This window comes from Mauremys reevesii, linkage group 14 (genome assembly GCF_016161935.1).
Source record: "Mauremys reevesii isolate NIE-2019 linkage group 14, ASM1616193v1, whole genome shotgun sequence".
Lineage (NCBI taxonomy): Eukaryota > Metazoa > Chordata > Testudines > Geoemydidae > Mauremys > Mauremys reevesii.
This window is the reverse complement of record NC_052636.1, coordinates 11,353,843-11,365,232: the sequence shown is the minus strand read 5'-3', so window position 1 is coordinate 11,365,232 and position 11,390 is coordinate 11,353,843. Positions and strand designations below refer to the sequence as shown.

The window sequence follows — 11,390 nt, the reverse complement described above, 5'->3', positions numbered from 1 at the left end:
CCCTCAGAGTCAGCAGCTGTTACGCCCCCACTGAGCTCTCTGGCCAGGTGTCCTAGTGCCGGGAGCCTCCGATGTAGATCCTAAAATAGCGTTTTTGCACCAGGGGGGGCTGAAATTTTGGACCAGACATTGTAGCTCCACTGTTATTTTACTGAATTGCTTCAAAACAGCAAGTGTAGAAAGTGTCCTAAGTGCCAGGCTCTCTGCCATGGAAACAGCTGCCCCTGCTCTGCAGGAGTCTGTGCGTTCCACCCAGCAACGCACACACCTGCTCCGCACTGACGGGGGGTCAGACAGTGACGGTAACGCAAATCTTCAGACTATTAACCCAGGTCCCTTCCTTTCTTTAACCCAGGATGTGCCAGTCACCTGTTAGCCATGGTGTTATCTTCATCTTCAAATACCTCTCAGGACATTTAACAGAAGAAGTGAAACCCCCTCCCCCGAATGGCTCCCTGTTGAGGCGTTGTACCGAACCTGCCCCTGGAGACTGGTTTTATACTCTTAGAGCTTTTTCTCTTCAAACCCCTTATCCCAATCTCTGGGCCAACCTCTGCATTTCAGAGTTTAGAATTTACTCTCATCACCCTCCTATGGCACTTTCCATGTGACTGAGACAAAGCAAGTGGGGGAAGCTCCGTGGCTAATGAAAACCAATGCTCTGGGTGAGGCCTGAACTCACACCCACAGCTGTATTTCCCCCTGCATGAGCCACTATAGGTGCTTCTTAGACAAACTTGGGCTGTTGGTGGTTATGTGTGTCTGTGCTTCACCACTTTGGCTGCTCTGTGAAAAGCTGATGGTTCAAACAGAAGCTGGTGGGTTTTTGTTTTGTTTTAAGCAATTAGAGTCTAGTATATTTTAACAGGCAGAAAATGTCCTATTCTGGTCTAGCCCCATTTGTCTCCTTCTGTCCATCTTCTTCCTTCCCCCTCAGTGTCTTTCCTTCCCCATTGGGGACATGCAGAGATGAACCCCAGTCAGTCTGTGTCACAGAGAGTCTGTATCTCCTAAGGAATGTGGGTGAAGGATTCCAGCTGAATTAACTCCGCTCACCTGGGTTAGAAACATTTGTTTCTTTCGAGCAGATAGTGGGAAATGGGACATTAATTCAGACCCAGGAGGCAAGGCAGAGGCTTCATGACCTTGATCTCCAGGAAGGGAGAGAGGATCCCCAGGAAGGAAGAGCGCTTCCTTTAGATTCAAGCTGGGTCTCATGGAAGTTAGAAAAGACCCTTGGTCACTGAGGATCTCATAGGATCGTGCTGCTCCAGAGGCTCGAGAGTCCTGGGTGCGGGGAGGGTGTCACTGCACAGTCTGAAATGGAAGGGAGGATCCTGGAAGGGAAGGGGAGGAACAGAAAATGGAGAGGAATGAAACAGAATAAACGCCTCTTCTCTCTCCCCTCCCCAACCCAGCAAGAACTGTTATCAGTGGGGAAACTCCCCACGATGAATGGCAGAGACCACAGAGACATTTGCCTCATGCTGAGAAGTAAGGTGACCAGACACCAAGTGTGAAAAATCAGAGACTTTCACCAGATGCATTGGTGGTATAGTGGTGAGCATAGCTGCCTTCCAAGCAATTGACCTGGGTTTGATTCCCAGCCCATGTGATGATTCCTCCACTGGGAATTGGTTTAATTTCAGTCATGTTGTATCAGTTTATCAATGGAATGAGAGAATCAGTGTCCCAAATCCCAACAGGTCGTTAAACACCCAGTGGGGGAAGAAAGGGGTGGGACTATATAATGAGCAGTTGGAGTCATCCTGGTATTACAATGCTTTGTTCATTTTTATTTTTTAATTTCCTTTACTTCCCTCTCCCTTTTAGACTCAGAGCCTTTAAGGTCAGAAGGGACCAGTGTGATCATCTAGTCCGACCTGCTGCACCCTGCAGGCCAAAAGACCCCACCCACCCACTCCTGGAATAGACCCGGGGGAGGGGAGGCAGTTCCGTGCTCTGCCCCTACCCCAGGCAGCACATGGAGGCCCTCTGCTCCCCTCCCCCAACAGGTGTGCAGAGATGTGCCAGCAGCACTAAGGTGGCTCCGTGTCCACTCTACCTCCGTCCCTCCGTGCCGCTCCCAGAAGTGGCTGGCATGGCCCAGCATCCCCTGGGGTGGGGGGAGTGTCTCCACGTGCTGCCCCTGCCCCGAGCACCAACTCTGCAGCTCCCATTGGCCAGGAACTGTAGCCAATGGGAGCTCTGGGGGCAGCGCCTGCAGACAGCAGCACATGGAGATCCCCTGGCCCCACTCATCTAGGAGCTGCTGCCGGAGGGTTGTGTGTACTGGTCACTTTGGGAGCTGCACCACCCCTCCTGCACCCCACCCCACCCCCACACAGAGCCCACACCCAAATTTCCTCCCAGAGCTTTGCTTGTCTTCCTTTCACCAGAACCATCCTTCTTCTCCTGGGCTGCAAGTAGCCACCCCTGGGAAGCCAAGAGGCAGGCACAGGATTCTGCCAGGTACGTGTCCCACAGCGCCGCGATGGATGGTGCGATGAAGGTAAGTCTTCCTGAGGCACAATGAACTGCAATGCAGCGAACCACTGGCCAGGCAGTCAGGGCGAAGGGCATTCACTGGAGGTACAAGCTTGTGAGTGACTCGTGAGCACAGGGCCCCTTCCCCTTTTAAGGACCTGCTCCTCATGGCCTGCGACTAGAGATGACTTGGCTGCATCTGGTGGGTCACACTCCACCTCAGCCAGTGTCCCTGCTCTGGGTGTGCGAGTGCTGCCTAATGAGAGTCCCAGACACCTTGTCTATCTAGGAGCTCTTCTGATCTTCCAGCTGTTCAACCAGCCCCTTCATCCCACAAGCATTGCAGGAGGGAGCGGGGGAAAGCCACTTCACAGGCATTCAGAGAGGGAGAGGAGACAAAAATGGGAATGGGGGAAGTATAACAGACCTATTGAGCATAGAAATCACTGCTGTTCCTACAACAGCAGGGACAGGCCACTAGGAGCTGGGAAAATTTAAGCCCTCATGTTTCTGCCTGGTTTTGAACCAAGGACCTTTTGCGTGTTAGGCAAACGTGATAACCACTACACTACAGAAACTCTGTTGCAAAGCTCTGCCCCTCCCTTCATAAGAACATAAGAACGGCCATACTGGGTCAGACCAAAGGTCCATCCATCCCCATATCCTATCTGCCAATAGTGGCCAATGCCAGGTACCCCAGAGGGACTGAACCTAACAGGTAATGATCAAGTGATCTCTCTCCTGCCATCCATCTCCACCCTCTGACAAACAGAGGCTAGGGACACCATTCCTTACCCATCCTGGCTAATAGCCATTAATGGACTTAACCTCCATTAATTTATCTGCAAAAAGAACAAGGAGAACATGTGGCACCATAGAGACTAACAAATGTATTTGAGCATAAGCTTTTGTGGGCTAAAACCCACTTAATCGGATGCATGCACTTAAAAATACAGTAGGAAATATATATACACACAGAGAACATGAAAAAAATTGTTGTTGCCATACACACTATAACGAGAGTGATCAGTTAACGTGAGCGGTTATCAGCAGGAGAAAAAAACCTGGTGTTGGGAGGGGAACAGGAGAAAGGACAAAGGAAGCAAGAGACGAAGAGAAAAGAGGGATCAGACAGTGGATGGAGCAAGAGGTGAAACAAAAAGGACAAACCCCAATGTCTCCAGTGATTCTAAGGGACAAAATCCAGGTGCGGAATGAAATTCTGCCTCCTTAAGCTCGTGTTTTCCATGCCTAGAATTCAACTCTCACCAGATGGATCAGACTGAACAGGTTTCAAACCTCCAGGAGGCTCTTACCTTCTAAACAGGGACGGCTGTTTTCTAGTAAAATCACTGAAAGGGAAGGAGAAAACTCGAAAGAGGTTCCTCCTGGCGCTCACGTCTGTGAACCCGAATACTCTCTCAGTCCTCAAAGAGAGACCTGGAGAAGGAGACTTGCTGAAGCAAAGCCACAGGGGTCTCTGAGGTCTCCCTGGCCCCTCGCCCCTGTCCTGCCTGGCTGATGTCAGCATCTCTCTGTGAGGTCACCACCTCCCCACCACCTTGGACCAATAGTCTGAGGTCCTGCAAAAGGCCTTTGTGATGTCACTGCTGCACCCCTCCCTTGCTGGGCTAATGTCCTGCCCCTGGCCAGGCCCTTTGGAGGTTTGAGCTACTCCCTGTGGATCACCCCACTGAAGGAGCGTTCGTTCTAGGCAGCAAGCCGGCTACACAGGAAAACATCAGACGCTGCTCCCAATGTTACACTCAGTTTGTCAGAAATTAGTCGACTTTATGGCCAGAAGAGACCATTAGAGCATCTAATCTGACCCCCTGAATATCACAGGCCTCCTGTATGACACAAGAGCTACTTTTGGGGCAAACACATTCCAGAAAGGCATCTAGTCTTCATGAAATGACATCAAGAGATGGAGAATCCACCACTTTCCTTGGTAGCTTGTTCCTGTGGTGAATCATCCTCGCTTTTGAATATTTGAGCCTTAATTGTAATATGAATTTGTGTCTTTTCACCTTCCAGCCACTGGGTATTGTTATGCTTTTCTCTGCTCGATTCAAGAGCCCTTTAATACCCAATCTTATCTCTCCATTAAGACACTTCAATACTTCAGTGAAGTCACCTTTCAATCTTCTTTTGATCAGCTAAACAGGTTGAGCTCTTTCAATAGCTCCTAGAAGGCATTTTCTCCAGCCCTCAGAACATTTGGTGGCTCTTTGCTGCCCCAAACTCTAATTTCACAACATCATTTTCCAACGAGGACACCAAAACTGGAGGCAGTATTCCAGTATCAGTCTCACTGATGCTGTGTCACCTCCTGTGACGTTACTGACATAATCTGTAACTGTATAGATCACCGTTGCGACCGCTGTTCTATATTTGCAGCCAATATTGTAGAAAGGTTGTTGTGTAAGGGGTCTATGGAGAGGTTCTGATTGGCTGATAATGATGCTATCTCTAGATGTGTATCATTTTTGTAGTTGACGTTATGAATATTGCTTCTATGCTGCCTGTATTTCAAACTTGTGCTTTGCTTCTGGAAACACCCCAGACAAGTTGGTGTCAGTTCTGCCTCGCCTGCTTGATGCAGGTTAGGCAAATGTGATAACCACTACACTACAGAAACTCCATTACAGTGCACTGCCCTGCCCTGCCCTGCCCTCAAATTCCCTGCACTTTGGTGGTGCTCACCCTGGCACACACTGATGGGCGAACCTGGAGAAACTGGCAGTAGCTCTTTGATGGGTCAGCTGGAAGAGCAGAGGACTGGAGCCAGGGATCAGGAAGTCGTCATTACATCACCCTTGTGACTCTAGCTTGAGGGGGAGCTTCTTTTTCTTCCCCTTGCTGAGAAGCAGCAAGAGAAGAAAGAAAGGTTCGGTGGGCCAACTGGGTGCAGAAGCCAATGCTGCCTTTTCCTGCAGTGAAGCCCAAAATGAGGGACTTGCATTGAGTAAAGGCAGTGCTGTGCTTCCAGGAAAGAGCCCACTGCTGCAGAAAGAGGGATAAAACAGCCTGCTGAAGCCTGGGATTGAACCAGGGACCTTTAGATCTTCAGTCTAACGCTCTCCCAACTAAGCTACTTCAGCACCTGCAGGGGGCCTTTTTGGGGTGCTGCTTCTCACCTTGAAGTTTATTCTCCATAAACCATCTCTCCAGTCAACACTGGCCAATGCAAGATGGACATCGCTTGCTATTTAGCCCTTGGAAACGTCATCAACTAGTCTCTGGATCTCTCAAATGCTGCACTTCAGTTCATGGGGGAAAGGCGAGAGAAGTGACCTTTGAACAAGGGGCCTGGGGTTAACATCCTAACACTGTCTGTCTCCGACTGTAACACTATTTAATACCGGCCCACCCTGTGCTGGTGAGTGCTCCATTGCTAGATGTTAGTACATTTCAGTTACTGTCAAAATTAAAAGTTTGTATATGCTTAAAAGAAATGATTTTTAATTTGCTTATATATGGCATGAATAAATACAGATTTACACATCCTAGCATGAACATTTATTGTCTTATATGATAGGGAAAATCATGCATCCAGATTGTGCATCGAAATCATGAAATGAGCTACAAATGCAATAAAATATAAGGTATTTAATGGTTTAACATATGGAGCGGGGTGGGGGCACCAAGACACGTCTTGCCTGGGATGCCACTTGGTCTAGGGAGGCCCTGTCAGGAAAGCAGGAGTTAGTCTCACACGCCTATTTCCAGGCTGTAATCTGTGGGCGCCCTGCTCTGGGGAGGGATCGCGTAGCCCAGACTCAGGGCTGGAACAGGCCCCGGATTGAGGGGGTGGCTGCAGGGTTTGCAGCGCTCTGATGTCTCAGACAATGTGTCTCTCCCAAAGCCTCAGATCTGCGTCCCCAGAAGGCTCCTGCGCTGCCTCCGCTCCTTTCACAGTCTATAGCAAGGAGCAGCAGCAAGGGTCAGGGTTGAGCCATAGGCACTAAGTGGGGGGCAGAGGCTTCAGGAGGAAACCCAGCCCCCAGAGCAGAGGGGGTAGGAGGCTTTTTCTCTCTCCTTAGCCACGGGCTATAGCTCCGAGAGCCCTGTGAAATGCCTCCCCACCCACAGCCTGGGGAAGGGGAAGGAGTCCCAGGTTCTAGCTCGGTTTGGAGGAGGATCACTGGACCCTAGAACCACTCGCTGCCCTTTCCCGGAGAAAGCTGTGATGCCCAGAACGGGGCTGAGATAAATGCTGACAGGAGTCAGGAATTGCTCCCCTGTAATAGCAGCAGGACTGGGCAGCTGGAAATCTCCCCAAAGGAGCTGAAGCCTTGGTGGGTCAGACATAGATGCCCCAGGTACTGCATGGGGGGCTTAGGTTTGTTTCTGGACAAGAGCAGTGAGAGTTTTATTGCCTCAACATTTCAGTAGAAAAATTCAGACCCAAAGTGTGTGTGGTGGGGAGGTCGATAGCGGTTTCTTTGGGTTTGATTTAGTTTGTTTTCTCATTCTCATTGTAAAAGCCTTTGATGATTTTGATGGGAACAATGTTTGTGGAAGGCCAAGGACAAGTAACAAAAGTTAAAAATCTGCGTTGGAGTGAGGGGGTCTGTGTGGGCCAGGGCAGGGTAGAGATTTTCATGGGGAGGGGGTTAGGGGATAAACGAGAGGCTTTTGCGGGAACACAGGGGGATATTTTGCAGTTTAACCTCCCCACTTTCCTGTGCTGCTGCCCAGCTCAGACCCCACTGACTCCCCTGTGACGAAGGGGGAATTTTCTGGATGTTTTGTTTGCAGCTTGTGTGTACCTCAGTTTCCCCTATTTGTTGCACAATTATCTAGGTTAAAGGTCCAAAATGTGGGGTGCCCCCTGCCAGGGGGAATGGAGTAACATTCAGGGGGATGCAACTGGGCCTGGGCCAGCCCCCATGGGGGTGGGGAGGAGGAGCCACCCAGCTCCACTCTTGGCTCCAGCCCCAGCTCTGGCCCCTGCCTCAGCCCCCTTACTCCTGTCTGTGTCCCTTCCCCCTTAGCTGCGGCCCCACTCCCAGCCACGACTCAGGGGGAGCACGGACAGGGGTGGGGGGCATGACCCTGAAATGTTTTGGGACCAGTGATCTCGGTGGTGGGACAAGGGTGTTTGATCTTGGCAGAGACCCCCAGAGGGCAGGTGTGGCTGCTGTCGAGCTGCCTGGGCCCAGACAATGGCCTCAAATTCTGTCTCCTAGCAACCGATGGCCGGGGCACACCTGCTGCAAGAGGCCAGCTGGCTGGGAGGAGTCGGAGAACAAAACGAGCTGGAGGCCAGGTGAGCAGGTTGCCAGGGAAACAGGACAAAGGACAGATGAGGGGCAAAGGGCCTGGCTGAGTCGGGCTGTTGGGAGCAAGGAGTCTGCTGGGTTGGGGACTCGACGGGAGAGCCCAGGCTCTGAGTTCGGGGTCTCCCCAAGGTGGACGTTGCTGAATCTTGCTGCTTCCTGTGCGAACACAGAACTTTCCCAGGCTGGATCCCAGACCCCTAACAAACCTTCTGTTGTACAGCGCTGGCTGAGAGTCACTGGGGACTGTGGAAGTTGGGGTGCAGGACTCCCCTTCGGGGAGGGGGGTGAGGCTTTCCGAGGTGTCCGATTCAGGTGGACTCACTGCAGGAAGCTCCTGGTGTGGAACAGGGGGGCTGAAAGGTCCAAGGTCAGTCCCAGGAGGGGCTGAAGCCAAGGAGGCTTCCCCCAGTGAGAGCGTCCCCTGGGGGTGTCACACTGAGGAGGCTCCTGCCTGGGTTTGACTCCGAGCTGTTCCAGAGCACGGAGCCTGTGTGCCCGTCACAGCCCCCCAGCATGTGACCTACAGGCTCCACTCTGGCAAAGCTCCCTGTCCCTGGGCTTTAGCATCACTAGCCCCTGCTTAGTGACTAGGGGTCAGTTTAGGCAGCGGACCCCAAAATGTGGGCGTGACTCCTAGGGGACACAGAGGAAGATTGATGGGGCACCTCAGGGCCTGAGCCAGCCCCATGGAGGGCAGGAGGAGCCCCACTCTGTCCCAGCTCTTCCCCAACCCCCCCTCAGCCTGGGCCCCTGGCTCCCAGCCCGGCCTCGACCCCCTTACCTCTGTCCACACCCCTCTCCCCAGCAAGCAACGGCCCCACTCCCAGCCCCGGTTCTCGACCGCAGCTTCCGAGGGGCCACAGCCATGGATACGAGGGCGCAGTGTGAAATGTTTGGGGCCCACTGGGTTTGGGTGACGTCCTCAATCACTTCTCTGCAGTCCAATGAAAGCGATTCCTCACCCACCCACCCCTCCGTCAGGACGGCCTAGGTACTCGTACAGGAAGGAGAATAACATTTCATTCCACTCAATCCTAAAGTGATTTGCAACCCACCACCATCCCAAACTGGTCATTTTGGGGAAGCGGCCCCATCATGCTGCATAGCTAGGCAGAGTAGGGGTGTCTGTGCAAACACGGCCTGTTCCTGAAGTCTTCCCCCAGCTCCTCACTAGATGTGAGGGGGGAGCTCATTCAGCCCCTGCTTACGCTTAGTATTTAAAAACTCCTTAGTGTCCTTATCTCTGCCGGCCTTAGATTTCTCCTCCTGTCTACTTCTTGATTGCTCAGATGAGGTGGCCGAGTAGTTAAGGTGATGGACTGCTAATCCATTGCGCTCTGCACGCATGGGTTCAAATCCCATCCTCATCGGCTGCATTTAGTCTTCACCCTCCTTTATAGACAACCATCTCTATGTTCAGGAGTGTGTTTATAGACAACCATCTCCTAATTAGTTCAGGAGTGGGTGCATCGACTTATGGGCCTGCATCTTGCAGGAGGTCAGATGAGATGATCATAATGGTCCCTTCTGATCTTGGATTCTATGATCTCCCCCCTTGGTACAATGACAGATCAAACAATGTTGCTTCTTGCAAACAAAAAGCTTCTCAGAATCTCTTCCCCCCTCCCCTTTGCTTAAAATAAAATATCTAAATACCAGATTTCCAAAAAAATTCTCTAGTCCAGCATTTCTTAGTTTTTATCTCAAAAGGGAACAGCCTCATAATCTCCCCCAAACACCCTGGGACCTCCCCACATAATTAAAATACCTCCAACCTGAGCAAGGCCACAACAGTGAACCAGAACTAGTGTCTAGGCCAAGCTGTTCAGAAGGAGACAACTCAACCATTTTCTCTCTGCTTCCCTTTGCAAAGTCTGACTGAGAAAACAAAATTCCCCAAACTGAAAATTTTCTGCTGAAAAACCACTACTAGTGTGTTTGGGGACTTTGGTTTGAATGTACTATTATTATTCTCTTCTGATTTCTGAATCAGTTTTGTCATCCAGGTGTGTTTCCAGCTGTTGAGTTGTGGGGGAGAGAGGCCAACTCATAATGTCTCTACCCCCCATTTCATAGTTTCTTCCAACTTGCTAGGAAGTCCCTTTGCTAGGATGTGAGTCAAGCAGTGTCCATTGTCGCTGTGCTATCTTGGAGAAGTCTGCATTGTACACGGTTCCTGGGATAGTCCTTGGGAGTGTGGATCCCTTTAATGGGCCAGCAGCGGGTCTGGCTCCTCCATTGTCACACCTGAAAGGCTGGTGGTGGGCATTTCCCAACCTCATCTCAGTAACAGACACAGAGCAAAACTTCCCAGCCAATGCTACACACACAATCCAACACAATAGTAATGTTCAACAGACCAAGACTTTTGAAATGACACCTCACCAGGCAGACTTTGTACAAACCGTATCATCATTATAGGAGAGCAGTGAATATGGGGCTTCCAGGGTGCTGCTTTGAGCACAGCGTGCCACACCTGGGCTGACATTGCAATGGAGACGTACCCTTAGAGTCCATCTCTCCTGGGATAAAGATGGCAGCATGGCTGGCCTGGACCATCTGACGTGGGCTCATGAAGCTAAAGCTGAGAGGCTAAAAACTGTGGTGCAGATATTTGTGTTCACACTGAAGCCTGGGTTCGGAAACCCTCACCCCTCGTGGGGTCTCAGAGACTGGGCTCAAGCCCATCTGTCTGCACTGTAATTTTATAGTCTTGCAGCCCAAGCCCCATAACCCTGAGTCAGCTGACCCGGGCTTTGCGACAGGTGCCCTGGGTGTGTTAATCGCAGTGTAGACATAACATTAGGCTACGTCTCCAGTGCAATGAAACACCCACGACTGGCCCGTGTCACATTAATCAGGGTCATGCGGCTTGGGCTGTAAAGTTGCAGTGTCCATGTCTCGGCTCAGGCTCAGTCCCCTGCTCCAGGAGCCCAGAAGGTTGGGAGGGGGTTTAGCAAGTGGAAATGGTAAAACCGCAGGGGAGTATTACCCTGGACTCATGGCATTTCTCCATTGGTCTGTCTGCTCTGGGGCAGGGACAGAAACACGTCCTGCTGCTTTTGTTATTTCAAAGGGCGGTTTAGGATTTTCATTCTCAGACACAGTGCACAAAACAGGACTCAACTCTCGGCATAAACTAAACGAGCTGCCCACAGTTTCTGGCAGCCACAATGAGCATTTGATATGAGAGCTCAGACCTGCCCCTGTCCCAGAGGGACGGGGTCGCCTGAGAGGGGACTGGACCACTGACCTATCAGCTCCTAACTCCTAAACTTTCAGTAACTCTATCCTCAGTGCCTGTGAGTGTAATTCAAACCATAAGAAAAACCACACTAGGCTAGACCGAAGGTCCATCTAGCTCTGAATCTTGTCTTCTGACAGTAACCAGTACCAGGTGCCCCAAAAGCAACTCAGTAAGGTACCACTGGAACTTGAACCCAGGATGTCCCGTATACAAAACACTGGTTTTAGCCAGCTAAGCCATGGTGCCTACAGTTGCTGAAGGGATCATGTCTGCACACACCTGACTCTCTGCCAACCTCCATCTGGGCCTGACAAGCTTTGCTGGTGTTTGGATTCAGTAAAGCAGAGGAGCAGGGGAAGTTTTACTCC

General features: G+C 51.2%; 3 non-coding genes across 3 annotated transcripts; 1 reads left to right on the top strand and 2 right to left on the bottom strand.

The window, feature by feature from the left end:
* Positions 1 to 2,992: 2,992 nt before the first annotated feature.
* On the bottom strand, positions 2,993 to 3,065 carry TRNAV-AAC. Its single transcript has one exon. It is a non-coding gene; the product is annotated as a tRNA-Val (tRNA).
* Positions 3,066 to 5,518: 2,453 nt separating this feature from the next.
* On the bottom strand, positions 5,519 to 5,591 carry TRNAF-GAA. The gene has a single exon. It is a non-coding gene; the product is annotated as a tRNA-Phe (tRNA).
* A 3,472-nt stretch (positions 5,592 to 9,063) lies between these two features.
* On the top strand, positions 9,064 to 9,145 carry TRNAS-GCU. Its single transcript has one exon. It is a non-coding gene; the product is annotated as a tRNA-Ser (tRNA).
* Positions 9,146 to 11,390: the final 2,245 nt, after the last annotated feature.